At 40.9% G+C, this 25044-nt stretch overlaps 1 protein-coding gene across 1 annotated transcript in view; it reads right to left on the reverse strand.

The window, feature by feature from the left end:
* The window catches only part of LOC139690586 (uncharacterized), a 140037-nt gene that overhangs the window by 55765 nt on the left and 59228 nt on the right, over positions 1 to 25044 (reverse strand). Inside the window, exon 2 of the mRNA XM_071588066.1 lies at positions 11364 to 11413. The gene's annotated coding sequence lies outside the window, so the exon portion shown is untranslated. The remainder of the gene's footprint in view (positions 1 to 11363; positions 11414 to 25044) is intronic.

Consider the following 25044-nt stretch of genomic DNA (forward strand, 5'->3'; position numbering starts at 1 on the left):
GCCACCATTGCCCCTTTTTTTGTTTTTGTCCCGTTTGTAATACGGTGTGTTGTGTCGCGTCGGTGTTTATAAAAAAATCAATTTTAATTCTATCATGACGAAAAATTAATTCGATGCAATCAAATGGTAATAGGTCCGCCGAAGTTATGAAATTGCATTCCTGCGTTTCGTGATTGCCGCTCTAAACAAGCAAAGATGATTAGACGCTACAGAAAAACAACAGAAGTAATTGGCGACAATGAATATCTATTGACTCGTGTAAAACAAAACTCGAAAAGATACATACATGTTAATAGTGCTAATTATATTATCCAAGTCGTGAAATTTGTGGATCAAGTCGATTCAAATTCCAGCGCCATTCCATTTCTAACGATCGCTCTCGCCACATTTCTTCTCCAAACCTATTCTCTACAGTTGTGTTTCCATCAATTGCTGGTGTGTCTGATATGATACGTTGTAAGACGATACGCAAAGGAGTCTACTGATTGGGTGAACCACCAGCGTCTACGTAATTATTTCCGTTCGCTCCACACAGATCAGAACGTAGGAAAAATTACCAAAAATGATTATCTCTGCTTAAACAAACTTTGTGATTGCTTCCAAGGTTATACAAAGTCGGCAAAATTAACATTGTCTCACTCCTACTCTTCCTCGCTCCGCATGCCTTCAAGCACATCATCCAACCCCACGTCAAACCCCGTCGCACTTCCCGGGAGGTGTCCTCTCTCTCGCCACCGTGCCCCTCCGAATTCGCCCACGTCCCTCCTCCTCCCGCCCACCCCCGGAACTCCTTCCGCACTTGGCGTGGATTTCCTGGAAAGGGATGCGCGATTGGACCTCCGCCGAAGCGTCAAACTGTCACTCCATTGAAGCAAACACCCAAATCCAAAGGAGCGGATCCTTTTTCTCCCTCCTCCTATCCCACCCACTCCCTCCCCCGACTCTGTTCATTTCGGACACCGCGTGAGCTGGGGGGAGGAAGACGAGGACATTTTCTTTTTTCTATGCACATTGTTAGAACGTGGAGAGAGAAAGAGAAGGGGAAATTGCTGGACCACACACCTGACGCACCCCCGAACAGTCGTCACGAGCAAACTCCTTGGCATGCGTTTTTCTTTCCATTCGCACTCTTTTTCGACCGCCATCCCCCTTTACGACTCTCTCGTTTTTGTCATCGAGTCCACTTCTGTACGTGATTCCTTTTGATCATTTCTACCGTTCGATCTCTGTATACCCTCCACTTTTTCTTCCGGACTTTCTTTCGATTTCTACCACTCCGCTTCCCTCAAATTGGCCACGGGCCTGTTGGGCATTCCATGCGAGGCCATTCTCATTCAACTCTCTATTCAAATACAACTGGGAGCGACTCGTTTCGGGGATCCTAATCATTTTTTTAAATCAAAGCCCGCAGGTGGAACAGTAGCAATCCTAAATCTCATTATGCTTCTCTCCCGGGGTTGATTGTCTTCGTTTTCTATTTTTAATTTAATTTTTTTGTTTAAAGTTTAGATTCGGAGCTTGCTTCTGATTTTTCATTTTTTATTCTGGGAAGGATGATTGCTTCGTGTTAGCTTGGAAAAGAATTCCAGAAGATTAAGGTGTACTGTTGTGCTGTGGGAAACGAGAGCGCCTAAATGACCGATGAAGAAAAAGAATTGGAGGCGACCTCGTGGTCGTCGTCTTTAGGCAGACATATTTGAATTCGAGGATGAAGCGACCGGATGGGACGACCGAATAATCCTTAAAAAGAAACTACTGGCTAAGAAACATTTTAAATTAATGTAGTCTACGAAAGGAAATTTAAGAGAAGAAAAGCATGTTAAGGCTTTATAATGAAAGGAAAATGACGAGGAAAGATGGAAGATAACGGTAGTGGACTGAGATGAAAACAGTGGCCACTCGATAAGGGAAGCAACTTTGCAGTCAGGCATCCGCCGTATTACGTTCAAATATGAGCTCCCGGTGAATCATCGAACGCGGGAGCCTTGACTACAAAAGCTCTTGGAAAAAGAAGCCTCAACTTTTTAAAGTAAACATATATTTTATTGTAAATAATTAGTATATCATTGCTGCGCGTCATTAAGCATGATTATTGTTTGTGCACCTCATCTCTAAACGTAATATTTTTCATGAATTCGCTGAAAATTCTCCTTAATAGCTTTAACTATTACGAGCTAATTTAAATTATTATTATCGAGTCACGTGAATAACAAGATAAAGTGGAGGGCAATAGGATATTCAACAATGGATAATTTTAAAAGACGAATCGCTGGTGTTTGTGGGCTAATAAATGTCTCAAAGGCTACTTTCTGTATGATAGATTTAATGTCAGTATTTGTGGATTAAAATGAAATAAATATATAAAAATATGTTCTGTTAAGAATTTTCGTAACTTTCTCATTTAATTTCAAATGTAATACCTTTCTACTACAATACGCGTGATAAAGTTTTGGACATGGAAAAAACATTCTCAGCTTTGATTAACCTTGCTGATAAATGCAATAGTACATTTCCTAAATGTATGCACCATTAGAAATCTAACTTTTGAGTGCTTGCTATTAGATTATATTTTTTATTGACTACCTATATAAATGATTTTTATGAAAATAAATTTACAAAAACATGGACAACTTTTTATCCACTCGTATTTATTCAGTTAACACATGTCCTAACTGCACCGTTTAATCGGATATTTAATTAGGTTTCTCAAGTTTTAAACGATTGTCAACTATCACCTGAAGTATTATATTCAGCGACCTGAAATCGCTTTATTGCATAACTAATACATTAAAGATATATTGTTTCACCATCCACATTTTTGTCACACAAGCTGCAAAACAGAGTACACTATATAACATTTTCACTATTGGCTGAAATTTAGAAGAGATCGGGGAGCGTAGCAATGATGTATTCTTGTATCTAAAACCGGATACTAATAAATTGAAAGTAATTTGTCTTGCCCTATTCCAACTACTCATTACAGCTCAAGGTATGAAAAATGTATTACATTGAGGAGAGTAGTAAAGTCTGATAATAAGTGAAGGAACAATATGTATATGTACTCGAGGTTGATATAATAGTATCCATTTTTAATGACAATCTCTTGAAGCTTAATTAACTAAGTTTAATATAAATTCCCTTTTTTACATATATTAATGTGCTTCATAAAGTTTTCGAGGAACATTAATGGGAGAAACAATTCATTAATTGGAGAATATTGTCAAATTACAATTTTCAGATTTCTTCAAACAATTACTGCTGTGGTAGGCTTTTCAATTGTGATATTACTTTTTGGATGATTGACTATTATATGTAATTCAGAATATATATACTGAAAAATAAACCAAATGGAATTTTCCGATTGCAGTCGAATACGATTGGGCATGTATTTATATGCAGCAGTTTTAATTGTACATGTAATGTGCCAAAACGGTTGTGGTAGTTTATGGCGTTATCCCATGAAGTGCATTCGCGTATCTATAATTTGAGAATCGTTAATCTTTACCTGTGACAGCAACCAATTTAAGACGTTTTATTGGTTTCGGTCTCCATCCATTAGCTGTGCAAATGTTGTTCGTCTTCACTTAAAACAGATATCTGAGCCCATCCCAAGAAGCAGCAGGATGTAATCGATATTCATTAACTTGTAGCATGGTAAATTATTTAGCTTATTATCTCGCCTCTCCTGATTATGAGTTGCAGCATGCCTCCAAGCTTATTGGTAAAATAAATTACTTCAGCTGATGTTCAGCGGGAGCAAGGCATTTGGAAAAATAGAGAAGCTCATTAAAAAATAGTTTTCTACTAACAAATAATCTAATTATTATCTCGGTGTCCATACGAGAAAAAGTCTAAAGGAGAGCTAGCATAATATGGACAGTGAAATAAAGGAAAATCATCTTTCGGTAAAAGTAAATGCATTCATAATTTCGCAGATGAAAAATACATATTGTACCCGAACACATCACCGTCTTTTAAAAAGATGGGTCAGATTGCATTCCACCCTCTCTCAAAATCTCCCCACCCGTCTCGGTCGCTCGAAACATAATCTTCACCCCGATTCACCTCGGCAGAAAATCGAGGGTAAAGAGAAAGAAGGGAAATGAGCGATGAAAATACTTAATAAGCGGCCGATTTTTGACCGCTGCTCAGTAGGGTAATAACTCCAGCGTGAAATCGGTTCAACTCTCGACAAAAAAAAAAGAAACCGATCCGTAGATGAACACCTTTTTAAGCGTTCCCGTCGCTTTTTTTTTCCTTCGCAGCGAATGTCTCTTCAGAACGAAAAACTACGCGCTGGATATCTTTTTGAATGGAGGAGCAACCACCCGGGCATCTCTCTTTGTTCCACATTTCATAGTTGTTTCGGGTTCTCTCCCGTCGCTTGCCAAAGCGGATTTCCTCATGACAAAATGGGAACGGTCTCCATTGTTAGGAGTTAAACCCTTTTTGCAGGGCACTGTTTGTGTCATTCATGTAACTTAACCCACTTGTGCTAGATTATTTGGAACCGATATACTTTTATGGAGATAAAAAACATATCTGTGATCATTCGGGATCTATGCTTGATGAATCGTTAATCTTTGTCAAATAAACTCATCTGACTCGGTGATCATTAGATGATAATGGATGAGTTGAGTTTAGAATTTAGTAATATATAGAATGGTAATGTTGAGTCTAGAAAATTAGAAATTTCATATAATTCGTTGTCTCAGGCGTGACTTCATGGAATCGACTTAACATAATGAAGGGAGAAACTTTGTAATTCCACATAAATTTATTCGACGGACGACCTAGGTTTCGACGTGGCACGTCATCATCAGGTACATTTTGTAAAGAAGACAGAGAATATATAGTGCATGAGGAATTTAATTTCTCATACCAAAGACAGAATCCCTACAAGTGAGAAAAGTGGTGTTTATAAATTAAATTGTCAATGTGGAGCAGGATACATCGGCCAGACTGGGAGAAAGTTTAAAGAGAGGATCAAGGAACACCAATTGTGCGTCAAAAATAAGGACTCGGCGTCTCTCTTTGCCAAACATCTGCTGGACGAGAATCATCGGAGTGATTTTGTGCCAGAGTTCTTACATTTTGAGAAGAAAGGACAAAGGCTTGACGCGCTAGAGCAATTTGAAATTTTGAAATGTGTTAAGAATAAGGTTACCATTGTTAACGAAATCTTGTACCCTTCCCACTCCCCCCTTCTAGACCTTCCTTCCTTCCACACCTAATGACACCCCACCTACCTTACCTCCTCCCCTACCGGCTCTTAATACAGCGTTTTTACGTATATTCTGGGTTTCCCCTCTCCCTCCTGATCCACGCGTCCCCTTCACCACCTCCCCCTTCCTGAGTTTACGGAGTTCCTAATCCTTTCCTTTCTTCTAGCCCCTTGCTCTCAACCCCCTTAACCACCTCCGGGCCAACCCCCCCCCCTGGGTTTTTCCCCTCTTCCACCCCCTAACCCTCACCTCAGACCGGGGAGTTGTCTCTCTTCTCGCCTTCCCCCCCCCCAACCCACCCCCCCCAATTTGTGTGACTATATATTCTCTGTCTTCTTTACAAAATGTACCTGATGACGTGCCACGTCGAAACCTAGGTCGTCCGTCGAATAAATCTATGTGGAATTACAAAGTTTCTCCCTTCATTATATAGAAATTTCATTTTATCATTGGCAGTTTTACAAGAGTTTACGATTTTTAATATCAAAACTGAGGAAGCGGTATTGCTATCCCTTCTCTATATCTCTTCCCCTAAGAAATAATGCGATGAATATACTCCCGATTCATGTAGAGAAAGTGTTCTCTTGGCTCTTGAGAAAAGGTAGCAACACAACTGGAAGCACTTTTCACCAAAAACTCAATCCATAAAATTTACGACCAAAAATTTTAACTCCTCGTTCAATCACGAGGTTTGGTTGCCCATCGGATCAAAATTCGGCAGTTAACATTGAGTATCTGATAGCTGTTGTGGACATGATGGTTGGTTTAAAAAAATCCATGCCCGAGTTTGACATCGAAATGGAATAGAAGGGGCATAAGAGAAAATTAATTTGCGTTCCTCTACGCTCGGTTAGTTTACCGATTGAGGTTTCAGCTGTGATTTGTCTTTTTGAAGGACCACAGAAATGACAGATGTTGACCCAATGACAGACTAATTCAATGCGGTCAATTCATGCCTCCTTTGTATACTCAATCACTTAGCATTCTTATGAAGATTTAGTCTAATGACTTAAAATTACGTGAGGCGAGCGGCTGATTGGTATGCTTCGTTATTTACCCTAAAAACTCACGATTTTCCGGAAAATGACGATGTTTTAAGTGTAACATACACGTGAATGATCGAGATTAAAGGAGCCTTTAAATGATTTTGGATGGCAATGAAAGAACGATTCACTGTTGGGTGAAATGATTTTCATACCGTGTCGGCGGAAAATACATTCCGTTCCAATTGTGCCGATCATGTCCCAAATTTACATAAACTGCCTCCGACAAGACGAGTATTCTGAAGATACTTTTCGGCCGGCATCCTTTCATGAACACTCGAACCGACCGACGAGTGCGGAGCCTTTGAATAAACACGCACGTCTGCAAATACAAACATGCGATCTTGTATAACAAGCCTTCTCTCCCGCCCGCCGACGCTCTCACTCTCTCACACGGAATCCGGGAGCTCCTCAAAGGAGTGCGCTGAGGTGAAGAGGGAGGAACAGCTCACGAGGGAGGGAGGAGGGAGGGATGAGAGCAGTCATCTGTCGGCCTTGCTGGCGGCGATGGCCCCGCCACTTGCGGCCACCTCCGTAATGATTTGCGGTGAGGCAACGACCACCTTCAAGAAGACTCTCGAAGTGGCCCGGAGGGATAGGGATGTTCGCGGGGAGGGAGGCAGGGAGAGAGGGCTCATCGGCCGCCATTGACCTACAAAAATGAATCCTTTAGACTAAGGAAAGTGGCTCTATAGAAGGTATATCAAAGCTATTTATGGAGTGGCCGCGCCATTGCATATGCGAGCGTGTAAGCGTTTAAATACCATTCCCTACCCGTCCCTCCACCACTCCAATTCAAAATGCCGCCTTTTTTGGCCGACGTTTGACGCCGTTTTATTGTTTACCAGCTCCCTTCCTCTCTCTTTCTCTCTCTATCTCTCCTTATAAGCATTCCTCCCACGGTCCCCACTTATTCGCCTGGACACAGCCAAAGGCGATAAAAATAAATGAGAGTTATTAAAAGCGTATTTAGAGCCGCTTCACTTCTCCACTCCTGGTCCGTTCCTCCTCAATATTTCTCTTTCAATCCATGTATCTGTCTGTATACATACGCTCTTCCTAACACCTGCCCACCTCGTCTCATCCAGCTTCTCCTCTTTCTCCGCTTGGCCTCAGGCTCCTTTTAAGTGGCGCTTTCATCCGTCTTTCAATCGTTTCCCCCCTCCCCTCCTCTAACCCATGGTCTTCCTTTGTTTCTTTTTTTCGAGGGTCCGTTTTTTCTTCCACGATTGCTTTCCGGTTCTTCCTCCTCCCACTCACCTCTTCCCTCTCTCCTCCACTCGCCCATCCTCCCGTCGAGCACGATTAACCGGCGGTGATTAAGGAGTCGTCGGAGGCGAAACAAAGATTGGTGAGTGTGAGGAGAGTTGAGTGGGAGGGAGGGGATGATGTGTACTTGGGATGGGGGTAAGGGGTGGAATATTTATTCAAAAAAAAACAGAAGTGGAAGAGCGGTGGCGATTGTGGGCTCGGAGAGGCGGAGGAAGTGGCGACGGAGGGGAGGGGGAACGGTCTCCGCAGGAATAATGAAAGTGGAACCAAATTATTACGCAGACAATGCGAGTTGCCAGGCGTGAAATCGTCTTTATTTCGGTTCAATTGAGATGCGCGTAGGAAACAAAACGCCCACGCTCCTGTGGGAATGGGATGTTAATTGCTGTGCAAATCCTCATTCTCCTAACCTCATCTCGACTTTGTTTGAAGGGCCACCGCTGAGGATTAATTGTGCATGTGCAAAAAAATGATTTCCACCTGCCATGAGAAGGAGCGTCTCCTAGATTACACTGGAAGGAGTTTACCCGATAAGAGTTTGAGATCTGATTACCGCAGCTTTTATTTTCTTTTTTTCTCGTCTCCTTGCCGTCTTTTGAATCGTTATAACATTGTCCCATCTCTCCGTATATTTTCCATTTCTCATTTCTGCGTCACGAGTTAAATTGTCATATTTTACCCCTCCCCGATGGAATCGTGAGCCGATAAACATCGACGTCCCTCCATGCGAATCTCGACTTCACTGAATGTTCTTCCGTCATCTCGCCAATTTACCGCATAGGAAACGATAAACGTTTAAGGCGATGGAAGAGTAGCTCAAGGATTCCACGAAAAGCAATTTTACTTCTTGGGGGAGCCTGTTAGCCAATACGTTCCATGTGCTCCGCTAGAATTGTACTCATTTCGTCATGGCGCTCATTGCATTTCATCGTGCCATTAGTGATTGGATGGACTATTGTAATTCAAACGTTTATGCGAATGAGAAAACGCATAAAGTATTCTCTCTTGGCATAGACAAAGGTTATTATTACTTTATTATCTTCCGCATGGTTCTCATTTAGCCAGAAGGCCAAAAGGAATTTCTAACATCCTGTGGTGAAATGTGAAAGAGGAATCTGTTTTGGGCAAGAAAAACATTCTCAACAGCGAAGTTTGTGTTGAATAAAATATTTCTGATATATTTAACGCTTATATCTGTGATCATTTGGCGGAATATCTGTGAAGTCGCACAGGTTAGGTATTCATCAGATGCCGTAAAGAAGAACACCGACAATGTCCGCGATACCGATGGAAGAGGCCGATACGTCAGGAGAAGGACAGGCGGCTTTTTGCAGTAAGATAAAAATGATTAACTTCCACTTTCGCTCTGTTACCGTTAGGTTTCTACGACTAGAGATAGATATGGCAGCGCGTATCCCGGCAGCAGGATTCCTCTCGCCATGCGCCGAGCAAATATAGAAATATCCTCTCGACACTCCTTTCACGCGAGCGGGTGTAGTGGTTGTGTTGGGACAAAGGTCGTTTGTCTTTCACCGTCTTCTCCCCGACAAAATGATAAATCTCATTCCATCATCTCCTCCTAGTATAGGCTTTGGCGTGCCACGCGGAACCGTCCCTTGCCCTTTCCAGCCACTGCCTTTTCCTTCTTTCGAGAGGTTCTTCTGGCGTCCCATGTTCTTCGATCATCCTCGTGACACGACCCATCCAATTGAAGTACGGTGAGAAAGTGAGTATCGCTTTCATTGACATTAATGTGTTCATGTTTTGGCCTTCCTAAGGAAATTCCATAATGTGAGCTTACGTTTTAAATTTCTCAATGTATAGGCCACTCTGGATTACGCTATTGACGATATAAGCCATTATATGTCACACTTTCTAAGTTTTTTTAATGATAAGGTTGATTTATTTTTCACTTTAGAATTAGTTCTTTGATATTAGTTCATAAAGCCGTCAAGTGACAGTTAAAACTTAGTTCTACTAATAATGACCAGGAAAATTCCTTCGAGTAGCGTTATGAGTTATCAGTTATCTCTGAATATTTTGAATTTTCTTGAGGGAAATTCATATAAGAGATTAATCCATGCATAGAAAATCATGATATTTTATTATCATTAGATCTAATCAACTAATTTGAAATCTAGCAGTCAACAGACATCAGACATAGGAAATACTAATAAATTTTAAAAATGTCTGCAAAAGTTAACGTGGCAAAATTTGGCATTTCAGGTATATCAAGCAGTTTAATTAAACTTATTTCGATCTACAATTTCCGAACATCTTAGATAATACGATTCTCGATAAATTTTACGGAAGCTGGACCAACTTTGTTGCCATAACACAAATGCCCCAAGGTAGCCCGCAATCATTGGGTTTCCTGGCAGCAGGTACCTCCGGAAAAACTCAGCCCCAGTTACTTCGTTGCTCGTTTAGACTATGGTAAAGAGAAGACATTATACGCATTTTTAATTTTGTTAAGATTATTCAAATTCACATATTACGCCACGGGTACCTTTCATTTACTTAACGATTGAATGGTTATCGGTATATCCCACGAAATCTTTAGATGAGTAATCAAAAATTGAAAATCAATTTCTCTTGTTTGCTAAATACCTCAATTTGACATAAGAGCACACTTCATTTTATTAGAGACATTTTCAAAAAGAAAATATAAAAATTCAATCATTTAACTCTAACTTTTAAGCATAACCTTTTCCCGTGGCATTATGGAATTTAAGTATCTGAATGCAGTTGGATTTACCCTCAGCTCTGAAGGGTTCGTAAAACAAAGGCATTCCCACTGAATAGTAATAAGCATTTTTTGCATTCTTGTTTTATTGTAACCTTTCATGGCAAAACACCATTCTTCCGTACCAACTCGTTTTCACTCTCTATTCAGAATGGGTAAAAGGCAGGTTTATATAAAAAACTTACAGAAAAAAAGGAGAAATATTTCTGTTCATCCTGAACGCATCAGAAATTTATTGATGTACGCTAATATTATTACTTAGAGTAATGGAAATTTATGAAATGAAATACGGTCAATTCCATTTCAGTTTTGGAATGATTCAATATTTTCCTTAAATCATGGGACACAGAACTTCTTCCATGAGAAAGCGCATTATTATTCACCGCGCGGTTTCTAATATTCATTCCCCTCTGCCATGGTATTCCAATATACTCCAAGGTACAAGTATCTCGAGTTGAGCTCTCGGTCACAAGCTGTGACCCGTATAAAATATAATTATGTCAAGAATATTTGAAGAATATCGGAAAATTTGAATGGATTCGCTGGGGTCTTGAGAAAATTTTCCTCCGCTACCCCCAATCCCTTTTCTTCCCTCACTCATCCATGCATCACAACTTTCCATAACAGTGGCAATTAAAGCTAGGAATTGCTATATTGTGTTACAAGAGACCCGATGTTCATCATCGGGTCTCACAACACTACTATTGCGATGTTTCCGTCTGTACGATACCGACGACAGCGTAACTATGTGCGGAACGAGAAGCAAACCTTTAAAGGTTGGGGAGGTTTTGGTAAAATTTCTTTGGTCCTTATCCGCTTACGAGAGAGAAAATGTCACTGTCAAAGGAAGATTTATCGGGTTCTGGGTAGCTAATAGCCCGCTCGAGAAATTCATTAATTTCTTTCTTGCAAAAAAGATATTAAAGAGATTAATGGTGAGGAATGCTGTTATGCCCTAACGCTTGGATAATTTCATATATATACTATATATATATATATACATATGTGTGTATATATGTATATATATTTGTATATATATATGTGTGTGTGTGTGTTAATATAAGATAGTATTCTCACCAAATTATGACTCTGTAAATGCGATCTCTTCTTCCTCGTTCAGCTGATTCCTGTAATATAAAAAATATGATATTGAAGATTAATTCTCATTTGGTGTTGAATGCATACATTATAAATACATTAAGCTCCAAAAGAAAATTCGTGATTATGCTCTCCATTGAACAATAAATAAATAGTATAGAACATAATTTATTTATATAAAATTTAAGCTGAGTGACTACGAAGGCCTTGCTTCGTAGTCTTCTTCGTAGCTGGGCATTCTTCGAGCCCAAATATAGATGTAAAATTTAAGATGGGAGGAAGTTAAAAACAATCTTCGGTTAGAAAAAGTCTATAGAAGGCAAGGTTGCGCCGTCACTGTTTAAATACTGAAAAAAGGCCTTTGATTTTCGAGTATGCTTCGTATTTCATGTATAATCGTTCACCCAGGTTAATGGGCCGCGATTAGAAAATGTCACTATTTCATTATGCCATTCTGATTTACTATTCATTCTATAATTATTATAGCCCTTACTTATCCAATATTTAATGTTTTCTTTTGAAATGAAATCAATAGCTGATTAAAACGTTTCTAAACATCTATGAAATATTTATATATTTTTATGTAGCACATTTTTCATCTATAATTACCATTTTCTTGAAAATCATGGTTTTAAGATGATATAATCATAAGAATTTTTTTTGACGATAGTCAGATGCAATAAAAGGAAGTTATAGGGAAAATTACTTTTTTCATTATGGTAGAAATTTTTCATTCCTGGTATTTGGCAGAATAAAAGACGAAACCCCTCCGTTAAAAAAGCCCTAGTTGAAAAGACCGTAGGCTCATCTAAGTCTCATCATCTCATCAAGTACTCAATCTAAGCTGGAAATGTTAGACCAAATTGAAAGCTATAAAATTTACGAGAAATAAACTACTTTCATTTAGGGCTGATATTCGTTACACATCATTTCGACACAATTGATTAACAGACAAATAGTTTATTTGGAGCTGTATCACCACAATTTTGAGAGAAAATGCATACCATAAATTCGGTTGGGGTATGGTAGGAAAAATAAAAAAAACATTAAATATAAATTCTTTCCGTAACACTTTTGCTTTTGTTCAATGGGAGGAAGAAATTATGTAGTTTTAGATACGATGGTAATAAGGACGATTTCCATCCTTAAGATTAACACGGAATAGTCGACTTGAGATTTCATTCTCACAACCGGTTTTTTCTTTCACCACCTCCCAACAATGAATGCTGGTTTTTTCAACTTTCTCAGGGTGTGCGACCTTGGAAAATTGAGTGAACTTTTTCTTCCAACTAGAGTATCTGCCTCATGAAAGGGAGAAGAATGACCCCACCTCACTGGCGGATGCATAATGGGTGGTTTCCGGAAAAAGAATTAATGGAAGGACGTCCGCACTATAAAAGGGTTGCTTCGATTACATCTTAAGATTTACAATTTTCCTGACTACTTCAAATGGATCTCTACATAAATTAATCTTACTGCTCTCCATTGTTCAAGGTGACAACTGCTGGACTAATTGTAAAAAAAGCTAATCATATGTATACACACACACGCAGTTTTACATGTACGATGATGGACTGACGGTATGGGGTAGTCGGTTCAATATATTCAGGGGACTTAAAACCGCCCATATCCATTGAAATCTCCTATTCGATTTTGCAATGAATGCAACACAGTGTGTGTCCAGTGAAGATAGAATGGAAAGGAAATATTACAATAAAAATAAATTCCAACCAACGCTATGGGAAATGCTTGAGGTTGGAATATGATAAATGTGATTGCAAGAATAAACTGTGTCGGTTTTAGGTCTGAGATGCAAACAAGCTTATGAAAAATAATAATAAATATCTGGAAATGATCGCCATGGACTTGCTTTCGGTAGATCCGCTCCAACATGAAACCGTGGGCGCACCAACAGGACACGAAAATTGCGTCTGGGATGACAAGTGGTATCGAGAGAGAGAGAGAGGTCATTTAGAATGTTAAAGGTGGGTTCGAGGAAGTGCCGGAGTGGAGGAGAGAGGGAGAACGCGAAGAGTTGGACGGAGGAAGGGACCGTGATCGAGGGGAGCGGACGGGAGCGGTGACGGGGAACGGGGTGAACGGGAATAGAGAAATGTTTCCCCGTGGAGGATACGATTGATGTCGTCGGGGTATGGCCAACGGTCACGCCAAGGATCCGATTCCGTGACCACGGAACCACGCAAGGCCCGCGGACGCCAAAAGGTAGCAGGGGTGGGATGAGGAGGACGACGTCGCTTGGGTAGGGTGAGGGTGGGGACGGGGGAAGATAGTCACGGCTCATCGAACACGCATACGAACATGCGGATGACTTTTGTTTCGGGGACTCGGGAGATAAAAAGGAAAACGTACGGGACCGATCCTCCCGCTTCATCTCCACACCCTGGTGCCAACCAACCCCCCTTCATTCGGCTCCCGGAGACATCTGTATTCAGTCGGGAGAGTCTCCTCGGGTGAAGTGGCGAGAGAGAGAGAGAAGGGGGGTGGTTGGGTGAGAAGACCCAGGGGTCTCGCTGGTAGGTATGTGTGCCTACGTGGGCGCTCGCGGCGTCCGTTCGGTGGCCGCGTCCCCCCCCCCTCGTGGGCGCGCATGCCTCCACGAGAGAATTCCTCGTGGCTCGCCGAGCCCCACTCCCGAGCATTTTCATTAATTCCCTCCACTCTCCTCGTGCCGCGATGACGCCGATTCATCAACCGCCATGGTACCAAACATATCACGTCACATAGTTGCGTTTTTCTCAGGGCTTATGGACAAGTGCTGAATTGGATTTATGCGAAAAAAATGCTGCCTCAGCTGGGAAAAAATTAAATTCAACAGTTCTAGAGGACACCTGTAATTTGCCTCATGTGCTTCCTAATTTCTCCAGGTTATTTGAAGCTAATGCAAATTAATTTATAGGCGTCATTCGAGCTATTTCCGAACTAGTCTTAATTATAGTAATTCACTAAAATATTTATTCCGTTCTATGAAGTGATTTCTAATAAAACATTTACTATGATTTCACATAATTTATTCGGTTACTTGTTTATGGTGAGATGTTAGCTCGATATTACTTTAAAAAGTACAAATATAATGTTGCCTATATCTTAATGGAACGAATCCAATTCGAATATTATTTGTATGATGACACAACGTTTCTAATAGCTGAACCATCTAGTCAGTTAACTCTATAAAATTGCGATTACACTTTAAATCTGTTAGCTACTAAATTAATGCCCACTAATTGACGATTACTTCAAAATCTTCCATATGTATGTAATTTACATTTAACGTAAATCTTGTCTCTCTTGGTAATGACTCTTGGTGGAGATAATCGTTTCCATCTTTCCAGGCATTGTCTTCTAAGATGCTTTGTGTTCTTTTGCGGTGACTCTATCCTTGTCGTTGAAGTGTTTATATATGTGCCGCATTCTGTAACCGCTCTTTCTTCGGCCGATGGGTGGCTTCTTGGTGGGAGGGAGGACTGATATGGTCCATTAAAGTGCCGACGGATGGCGACTGCGTTACCGATGGTTTAAGTGCCGCCGGAGAGGCAGAATGGTCACCACCCGACGATGGGCCCCCGCCGATATCCAGGTAGGAGCACACTGCCGGTACTTCCTTAGGAAACTTCGAGCGGAGCCTCAATAGCGTCAATGTGGCGAAGGATGGTAGGATGCCACCTAGCGACGATGCTCGCCTGTGCCCAAACATAAGTATCCTCATCGAAAACAGGCAGTGAGCCGGTGAGTTAACACGGGAACTAGTGACGGTCAAGCCAGTACATAGAAGCACGGTTGAACTCCATCAAGATTATTTTCGTGTACCGAAATCGTAGAGTTATTTCAATTAAAAAGTCTTTTAGATTCAAGCTAAGAGCTATTTACTTTCTTTTGACTGTAATTATAATGATTATTTCATCAATAACACTTTCATAAAAATACGTTCATCATTACCAAAAATTGAGTTCACAGTGCCTCAAGGGAATTGATCGCAGACAAGAGTAGAATATCATGGCCGAGCCAATTATTTTTTCTGCGTGCCATCTTGCGCGAAAAATAAAATTTGGTTGGAAATATTTTTAATTGATTAATTTTTTGAGCGTATAGCATAAGAAATGTGCATCAATTTTGGCAATGGGCGTCGGTTATTTTTCACCTTTTCCCGACAATAACTAATCTTAATTTCTTCAAGTTTTCTCCAACTTACATCTCATTTTGTCATCATACACGAATATCACGTAGAAATTGGTCAAAAATTTTGGATTTTCAGGAAATGTCTCATTGACTCATGTCACACTTGACATCAACAATCGTTTTCTGTCTCAGCCTTGAAAGTATTTGAGTAGAGATTATCTTTTGGTTACTGACGCCAGCAAAGAGATCCCTCAGTGTCAGATGGGGAGTACTTTTTTTTCGTTTTATTTCGTGAGGAAATGCCGGCCAATATTTTTTTATCCACGACCAAGTGCAAAGAAGCTTTATATTTCGAAAAGTATCGGCTGCTGCTCCACAGAAATATATTAACCTTACATATCTCCTTCCAGGTGTGACATTATATGATAAAAAATTACTAAGCTCATAAGATGTTTTTATGTATTCCGAGTTCATAAGCTCTCCCGGTTCGCGGTCTCTAAAATGTTCTATAAAAACAAGAAGTGGGAAAATGGCCATTTTGACGGGAATCTTATATAATGTGCTTCCGAAATAATGCCTTATAAATGACACCGTCATATTGCAATTTTGGCGAACTAAATTCGCATACGTATTTGATGTTCTCTTATCTATACTTAATGAGTCGTATGGCCTTGGATACTCGACCAGTAACCGCATGAAATTAATGGAGGTGGGTCAGGAACTCAAACATCAGCGCATTACACATTTGAAATCCGTGAAGCCATCATCCGTGGATACGCAACGTATTATTTCGTTTCACGGTCTAAAATCATTAAAAATCCCTGTTGATGGTGGTTGAGATCCCGGATCTTAAATAATCGAGGCAAGATAAGATATTCTCCGATGGCAAGGAGAAAATTCTGTTATTATTTAGGGGCTTCTCACGTGCAAAAGGTAAACCCTATAATCACCAATAAATCCTGCTACACACTAATGGGAGTTTTTTTTGCTATCCTTTCAGTATTCCTAGGCAGCGTGCCAAAATGATGCAAATTTCATCACTTTTCAAGTTTTTTCTAAACAAATGAAGCGTTTGCTTCCATGTTTCTGAGTGTGTTCATCCAGAAACGCACCGAGTGTGATGGTACGCGAGGAGTCAATTAAGGAGAGAAATGGAATTTCTAAATAACAATTTTTTTATTAATATATTTTTTCATGTTATATTATATATGTATTATAAATATACACACACACACACACACACACACACATATATATATATATATATATATATATATATATATATATATATATATATATATGTTGCTTTGTACTTACGTTTATATATATATATGTATATATATACATATTAAACGTAAGTACAAAACAACATAAACACAGAAATCAAACCGAAGGTAGGTCTGGTAGGTGATGGAAGAGTTACTATTACTCCAATAGCAGCAATTTCAGGTATAATTCCCATTGTACCCAGTGTAGCGCCTATAGCACCAAACAATAATGCTGAGCTCATAATTATCCAGCTCCTCCCTGAAGATTGTTTTTGTGGAGACTAAGGTATTTAGATGTATATGAACATGTAAAGAGAGCAAGCAAAGTTTTGTATATTTATGAAACCAGCCATTATTCTCTTCACCACTGCTAAGCCCACGGCGTGTCAAATTCCCACAACATGGTAGGGGGGCCAGTTCCTTTCCTCGTTCCGCCTTTGGTTTCCCAGAAAGATCTGATACCCGATATATCACACAGCTCGGGTGGAACTGAGGGTGCCTAGAGAGGCTTACCTGGGACTCGAACCTGGGCCCTCCGGTCAGTAGTCCAACGCTCTAACCCTGGACTATCTCGACCCAAACAACCCGAAACTAGGCTTATGAACCAATCACCCCGACATTCTTAGGTTCCACGGATATATTTCCTCACTTCTTTCACAATAATAAATTGTAACAAACTTATCGGCAAGAAAGAGCAGAGGAAATGGATATGTTTAAAAATCAGGGGTGGTTAGGGTTATCGGATTATATCATATCTCGTTTCTTTCATTTAAATTATTTCGAAAAACGCAAGTATAGGTATACGATGAGGGAAGCTTGGAAGAGGTTAACTCATTCAGTCGATTGAACAGTTTTACGTCTCAGAGAATGCTATTTCTACAATGTTTACTTTTATGTCACTGCCTTTGAACTTTTATAGCGGGGAATTTATCTACATTCCGCTCCCCGACGACCGACCTTCCTCCTGACATTGAAGGGATACCCGTCCCCGAGGGGAACCTTCATTATTTTTCATGTGCGGAACTAGCTCCGCCCACTCCCCTCCCTTCGCCCCTCGCCACCGCGAATTCCCTTCTCGCAAATTCCCTCCACCCTCGCCCCCACTCATCTCACCTGCGATCACGAAACTTTCCCTTTCGGGAAACATCCAATGAAATCCCTCACGCTCGCATATGTTTTCTCTCATCCCCATCGCCGCCGGTCGGATCCCCTCCGCATCACGAGTAACCCGCAGACAAAAAGCAGACGTCAAACCGCAGGCGGACGCAAGAACTCCCTCGCGCACATAACACTCTCACTCACACACGGCACCCCTCTTTCCCAGAAACAATTGTCTCCCAGCCTCCCTTTCCCATACCTCCCCTCGCGCACGTGGTGTCCCCCCACTCCCCGGAGCAGCTCTCCTCACTCGTCCATCTCCACGCCCCAGGGTCCGTCTCCTCTCCCCTTCCAATTACCCCAGTCACCGGCAAATAACCGCCTCGCTGAGGCAAGACCACACAGGCACGATAGAGTGTGCTTCCTTCCCAATCCCGTACATTTATATACTTGCTTCCATTCCTTTGTACCCATTCTGCCCTCGAGACCTCACCTTGCATTCCTCATTCTCACATTTCGTCTTTCGGGTCGTGTGCATGTCAAACTCGTTAATTGCAGTCGACACCCGACACTCCGCGGGGTCATGTCCTAGCGCGAGCCTTGTTCAGCATCCCGTCCTATTCATTTCTCCTCCCCCCTCTTTAGCCGAGATTTCGTTCCTATAAATTCTCCCAATTACCTCCCTCACAAGGCAGATAATGTTAACAGGCATAAGAATACTTGTTTTGTGTATTTTTCATGCAACTTATATGTAAGATGCGCCATTGACCATGAGGCAGGCTATTTATCGTTCATTCAAAATTATAAAATATTTATGTTTAATATCAGTTGCTTGGGACTAAGGTAGCAACCTCCTATGTCAGCAGAGATCGGAAAAAACCGAATCGTATCGTTAAACCTTCAGAAACCAACGAGGGAAATATCCTTAGGCAATTAATGAAAACTCCAAAACCGGCCCAAAAGGGAATATATCTGTTCTAATTATAATTTATTTGCATGATAATAATCATCATCCTGTTGGTTGCTCCATTGATTAGTTTTTCCGGCTGAAGGTAGTAAAAATTTTTGAATTCTGTCTCTTTCGTCGCAGGTTTCCATTTGCCTCTTTCTCATTAATATTTCAACGACCGGCTACAGGTTATAATATTTTTGCTTCGCTTCCTCTCATACTTTTCTTGCATATAATTTATTGCATCATTTCCCTTATAGGGGTAAATTATTTAAATTTTCTATCACCACATTCAATGATTCCCTTTTTTCCCATAATTTTTTACTGCTTTCCGCTCGTTTACTCTTATTTGAATAGGCAGATCCGGTATTAAAACGCTTTTAAGAGCCACCATAGTGGAACAAAAAGTCAATGAATGCAATATTTTTCTTCTGCACAATCATTTTATACTGGAGTATTAACAAAAGCTAATTCATGCCGTCATTTGTTCATTGAAACACTTAAATTAATTCAAGAATAGTTGCAGCAATCAGTGATAATACCAAATAAATAGTTTTTCATTAATATGGAGCTAGATTATTTTAATGTAAGACCTGATATAATTGGACGCCAGTTACAAAGCTATAATCGCTTCATCAACAATCAAATAATAAAACTAATTCGAGGAATAAACCAGGATTCTTTGCGAAAGTATATTTATTGCAATCATGAAATGGTTATAATTGGACTCATATCTTTTCCTCAGCGATGAATCGTTTGAAAACATAAAATCTCACGCCGTACTGGATTCATATTTAATTCTAACGATGGATTTTTTAAAAATGAATAATTCAACATCTAGTACGTAGCTGAATGATACCAGTTGCCTGGGACTAATGTATCAGTTGTCTCGGAACTGAATTCCATTACTTAAGGCAGATAGTTTAGTTCGAGTGTACGCAGTACCATTCTTAATACTCCGACTTATATTTTTTGGCGATAAATTTCATTTAATTAGCTCAGTCCTCCATGATATTTCTCATTCTATTTGGTATTTTATTCCGTATATCGCTCCTTAATTGCGGAAGAGGCGATCCCGTTTGTGCATTGTATTCCTCATTAATATTTACTGAGTGTGGTGAGTCCTCTTTATATGATTGTTTTCAAGGATTTCTGCTCATTAGTTCGGAAATCCGTCCTCTACTCGGTGGCATAATAAACCTCAATGCTAACGGTAATTATTAGTTTTACAGTCGCCGCTTTCCTTTCTTTCTATCACTGTTATTCATCTTATGGCATTGTTTTAATGACTCGTTTAAGGCGTTTATTGCAGGATGTTACTCCACGAAGCCACCTCGAGCCTTTGTTTAAATTGTATGCAACAATCTTATTATGGATATTATATTACACATATGGGTATGCAAGCTATTTTATTCTCTCCCATAATTCTTCTTATTCTACTCTGCTGCAAACTCCTGAACAATTATCCCTTCTCTTCTGTAGTCTCCAAACACCGCCTAGAGTGATTCTTTCATCCGCACACCAGCCGACTGGCCAGCTATCACTCTTCTTATCCTTCATCCACGCTTACCTCCCCCACTGCCTTTTCTTCCATTTTCCCCCATGCACACCCTCTCCGTCCTCCGCCGCCGCTTTTCATTCCTCCACAATCTTCCCCGCACACCCGCCGTCGTCGACCCCACCCTCAGCCCCTCCCTCCCGCCCATGCGCTCGCTTTCACTTTCATCCCTGAAAGCTTGCAGCTTCTCGCCGCACTTAACGTTTCTATTCCTCCCTTTATGTTTTATCATCCATTCGTGCATAACCTCCCTCCTACCTCGATATCCCTCTCCACTTCCTTGCCCGCCCCCCCCTTCCCTCCCCTACCAATGGCCTCAACCTTCATTCTCGGACCTTGCACTGCTGGCGCGTCTCCCGGACCCCGGGTGAAAAAATGTTCGGGTGTGCCATCCCCCACTCCCTTCCCTCCTTCCTCACTCACCTCCCTTAATTCGGTCATAAACCCCTGGCCTCTCCAACGTCCTTGATATTTTAAAGCGATTTTTCGCTCCTTCGCCCACCTAAGCTCTTCATTTTATCCCCTACCTCCTTAATCCTTGGCCATTAGGCGTGCAGCAACCCTGTCGTCATTAACTATTGAAATGCACAGCCGACTCTGGCCACCACCGTTTCCCCCTTCCGCGTCCTCCTCTCAACGCAGCTCGCCATAAAGCCAATCGTATTACTTAAAAACGTCTTTGAATCACTGTATGGGGTGAAAGCCGCGCCCACCCACCCCCTTTCCAGCTCATCCCCTTTATCCCTCCTCACCATTTCTCTGAGTTTTAGCGTATTATTATACCCCCTTCCCTATGAACTCCATCTTCTTCTCTCCCATATCCTTCGTTTTCAACTTGTAATAACCATTTTGGCTTTTTGGGTTTCCAGTCGCCGCCTACAACATCTTTCGCTCTCGATTTAACCATCCTGCTAATATGCCCTCAATTACTTACCAAATCCCGTGATTTATTTTAACGTAATCCGTAGCGTATTCCTCAACACTTTCCCAGGGGTTTTAGGGGTGATTTTTATTTCCGAGAGTCATCAAACCACTAGGGCGGCGGTTCCTCTGCAATTTAGACATCACACAGCTTCTCTTTCCACCAGTGCATACGTTGTATTACGCTTCAAGGCTTATTAATCAACTTGAAACGCTCATGTGTCAGATCTCCGCAGCAATTCCCACTCCTCTGAAGTTTTTGGCGATAATTTCTCCTTCATTTCGCACACTCCCCAACTCAAATATATCTCTTCATATTTGTTTCCCCTTTCGCTGTTGCAATTTACCTCCATTACTCCGTTCATACCTTCTCATTAGACGAGGATTAGCTCCTTGCCTTGTTCGTGATCTTTCTCTCTTAATCGCCGCTGATAGGGTACCTAGTTACCTCTCAAGTACGTTCGTCTTCAAACACCTCCGCTTTGACTTTAGCTGCCATCGTACTTTGGTGAACAAGAACCTAATGAGTCGCTCTTTAAAGTAAAATACACCAATGGTCACTTGATTGAGGTTACTACCCTATGAGAGAGGTTGAGGTCTCCATGAGAATGATTCAGGTTTAACTAGCTTAGAAACGTAAGCACATAAGCTTCCTATGCTTTCAGAAATTTCCTCCAGGAGTCTTAAATGTAATCGTAACCGTAGCTGACTTCAGGTTTTAGCCTTATTTTTCACCAAAAGGTAATGACTAACAGTCATAACCATCCTAATTATGCGAAGAAACTCCTTATAAAATTTAAGGTGAAGTGAGGGCAGGGTTCAAACTAGCCTTGTAAAAATGTAACAGCGTATACATGATGCGCGAGTCGTTCAATAAGCCCTTAGAAAATCAAAGAGATAGCTCTTTTGTAATCAGAAAAGGTTAGTTTTTAGTAAGCTTTATCTCTCACTAGACTTCTGATAAATTGTAAGCTATATCCATTACGTTTTTTTCATTTCCATAGTTGATTGCAGCAATAAAATTTGTTTATTTAGAAAAATGGAAAAATAATGAGTTTCGTTTGCTGATTAAGCATTTCTACTTAAAAGTCTTAGCACCAAAAGAGATCAAAGCCGAGTTGGAGGAAATTCAAGGCACATCTGCTCCTGTTTTGTGGCTGTTAATAATTGGTAAGTAAGTTTTAACGTGATCGTACCACAAATCCAATCCAAAAACTATGAACATCGTCGGGGACGTCCCGTAGAAGTGATTTCCTCCGAAATCATTGGCAAAATCCACGATATTGTTTTGAATTATCGACGAAATGAAGTTCAAGAAATTGTTGAGATCAAAAGCATATCACAAAATAAGGATAGTTTTTTCAATTTTTCCGGAAAAATTAGGCGTAAAAAAAGCTCAGCAAGAAGGGGGTACTCTCAGTGGAGAATAAATTGTAGTCACGTGATCGAATAGGAGGCTGGTTTAGCGTTTTTCCGTCTCAACCCTGACGAGTTTCTACGTCCATACATAACTTTTGGCGAAACATGGATACGTACATGTACACCACTATACTTCAGAAACAAAGGAACAGTCGAAATATTGGGGTTCTGAAGGTTATATGACTCCGAAGAAGGCGATGGTGGTGAATTCGGCCGACAAGGTGATGGCCGCGGTTTTTTTGGATGGACACGGTAAATCCACATCGATTACTTATAAAAAAAGACAAACGATATATGGAGAGTATTATGCGTCATTAATGCACCGGTTGAATGAAGAAATCAAGAAAAAACTTCTTCATTTGGAAAAGAAAAGAAATTTCTTCCATCAAAGAAATGTACGGGTGCGTACCTGAAGCAGTTCCGATGACGAAAATTATGGAATTTAAGGTAGAATTATTGCACCTTATTCACCACATCCCCCTCATTCACCATATTTGGCCCTCAGTAATTTTTTTTTCTAAACGTGAAAAAAACGTGGCTTGACGGAAAATAATTTTACGTCGAGAGAGGAGGTTTTCGCCGACATAGATGTATTTTTCGAGGACCTTCCGAAATCCTACTTTTTAGACGACTTTAAAAAGTTAGAGAAATGCTGGGACAAGTCTATCGAACTAATAGGAGATTATGTTGAAAAATAAGGAAAAATCAACCCAATATGAATTTTCTATCTTTTTTTCCTAAGGACTTATTGAAGGATTCACATATTATTGAAAATATGGGAGAGAGCTCCATACATTGGGGCTCAAGTTTCATTTACTTTCCTCATTGTTAATACCTAAAGAATAACTGCCAATCAAATGAATTCCAAAGGATAGGATTTGACCTTGACATTGACCAAAATATTTTATTTTATTTATTCGCTTAGTACCTATACTTTATGCCCAGGCTTTGAAAATGAAGGTCCTGTTACGACGTCATGAAAATATCTATAATAATAAGATGAGCACCACACTTGTTGAATTTGCAAATTGACTCTTTTGGAGCATGTTAAATTAAATTTCTCGGATGTTCTTATAAAAAGGAAGTAAACTATCTTTTAACTAAAAACACTAAAACGGAGGGAACAATACTTTATATTTGTCTGTAATCAAAATCTCATTCTATCGGTTCGGCCTTGTGTAAGAAATCATAGATCTTCAAGGCCGAGAAGAATTTAGTTGCCCATCCACAGTAAGCATCACCCATCTCCGTCACGGAAAAAATAATTCACCCCTCACCCCGTCGATGTTTTCTCAATCAACGGCGAGCGAGAGGAGTGGATACTCCTTTATTGAGCGATCCAGCCTATTCATGCAGGTAGACATGAGGCTCCCAGGACGGACCCAGGCCGCCCTCTCATTTGATTCCCTCATCCTCTGCGCGATTTCCCCTGGAAATGGGAAATGATTCCGCCCGCATGCTCAAATGGGATCTCGACATCTGGCGGCGGAACCCAGAGCGGAGTGAGGGTGAAAGGGAAGGGATGATTTGGAAGGTCGAGAACGCCGAGGGAGGGTGGAGAGGAAGGATGCAATAGGGCGAGGGCTTCGCGCCGAGTGAGTGGTGGTGAGGGGCCGGGCGAGAGCGAGTGGGGCGGAATGGTTTTAAAAGACCCAAGATCACGTCCTTCACAAATGCGACTCCCGAAGCAGCAGCCGTGGGTATGAGTGAAATCTGCGGCGAAGGTCATGGAGAGACGAGGACTGGCGGACAGAAAGGAGTTTTGCGGAGGAGCAGGATGAGAAAAATCATTATCCGCGGAGGGAAAGTGGCAAAAGGGATAATGCGGCGTTTACGGTACGATTTTCTTTTCCCAGGAGGACTGACGGATTTACCAAAAGAGTGGCAGGTTGAAGTCAGGGGATAGTTCAAGATTGTAATGATCTTAAGTGATTTCGTTGCCTATCATTGGAGCGGCGTCGTATTTTTTCCCCGACTTTTCTCTCTTTGCGAAGAATGGGTAGGAGAACAGGAACTTTATATCCCAGGGCGGTAAACGCTCTATGAGGGTGGAGTTCGATCGTGAAGGCGTATGTGGAGGAACCGAATCTAATTTATCAGTCACGCCCATGCGATGTTCGATCGTAATGCTATATTCTTCCTATAGAAAGGCGTGCTATGGCTCTGTCGATTGGAAGGACGTGCTCTCACAAATTATTCGCACTTGTTTGCGGTGTGGAGAGGCAAAAGAGAAGAGTGAAGCCGGCGTCGGAGGAACACGTGGAAATAGCCAGGAATCACATTGAATAATGGTGGTAGAAGCGAGAGAAGATA

The sequence above is a fragment of the Hetaerina americana genome, unplaced genomic scaffold, assembly GCF_022747635.1.
Source record: "Hetaerina americana unplaced genomic scaffold, ioHetAmer1.1.p SCAF_3, whole genome shotgun sequence".
Taxonomy (NCBI): domain Eukaryota; kingdom Metazoa; phylum Arthropoda; class Insecta; order Odonata; family Calopterygidae; genus Hetaerina; species Hetaerina americana.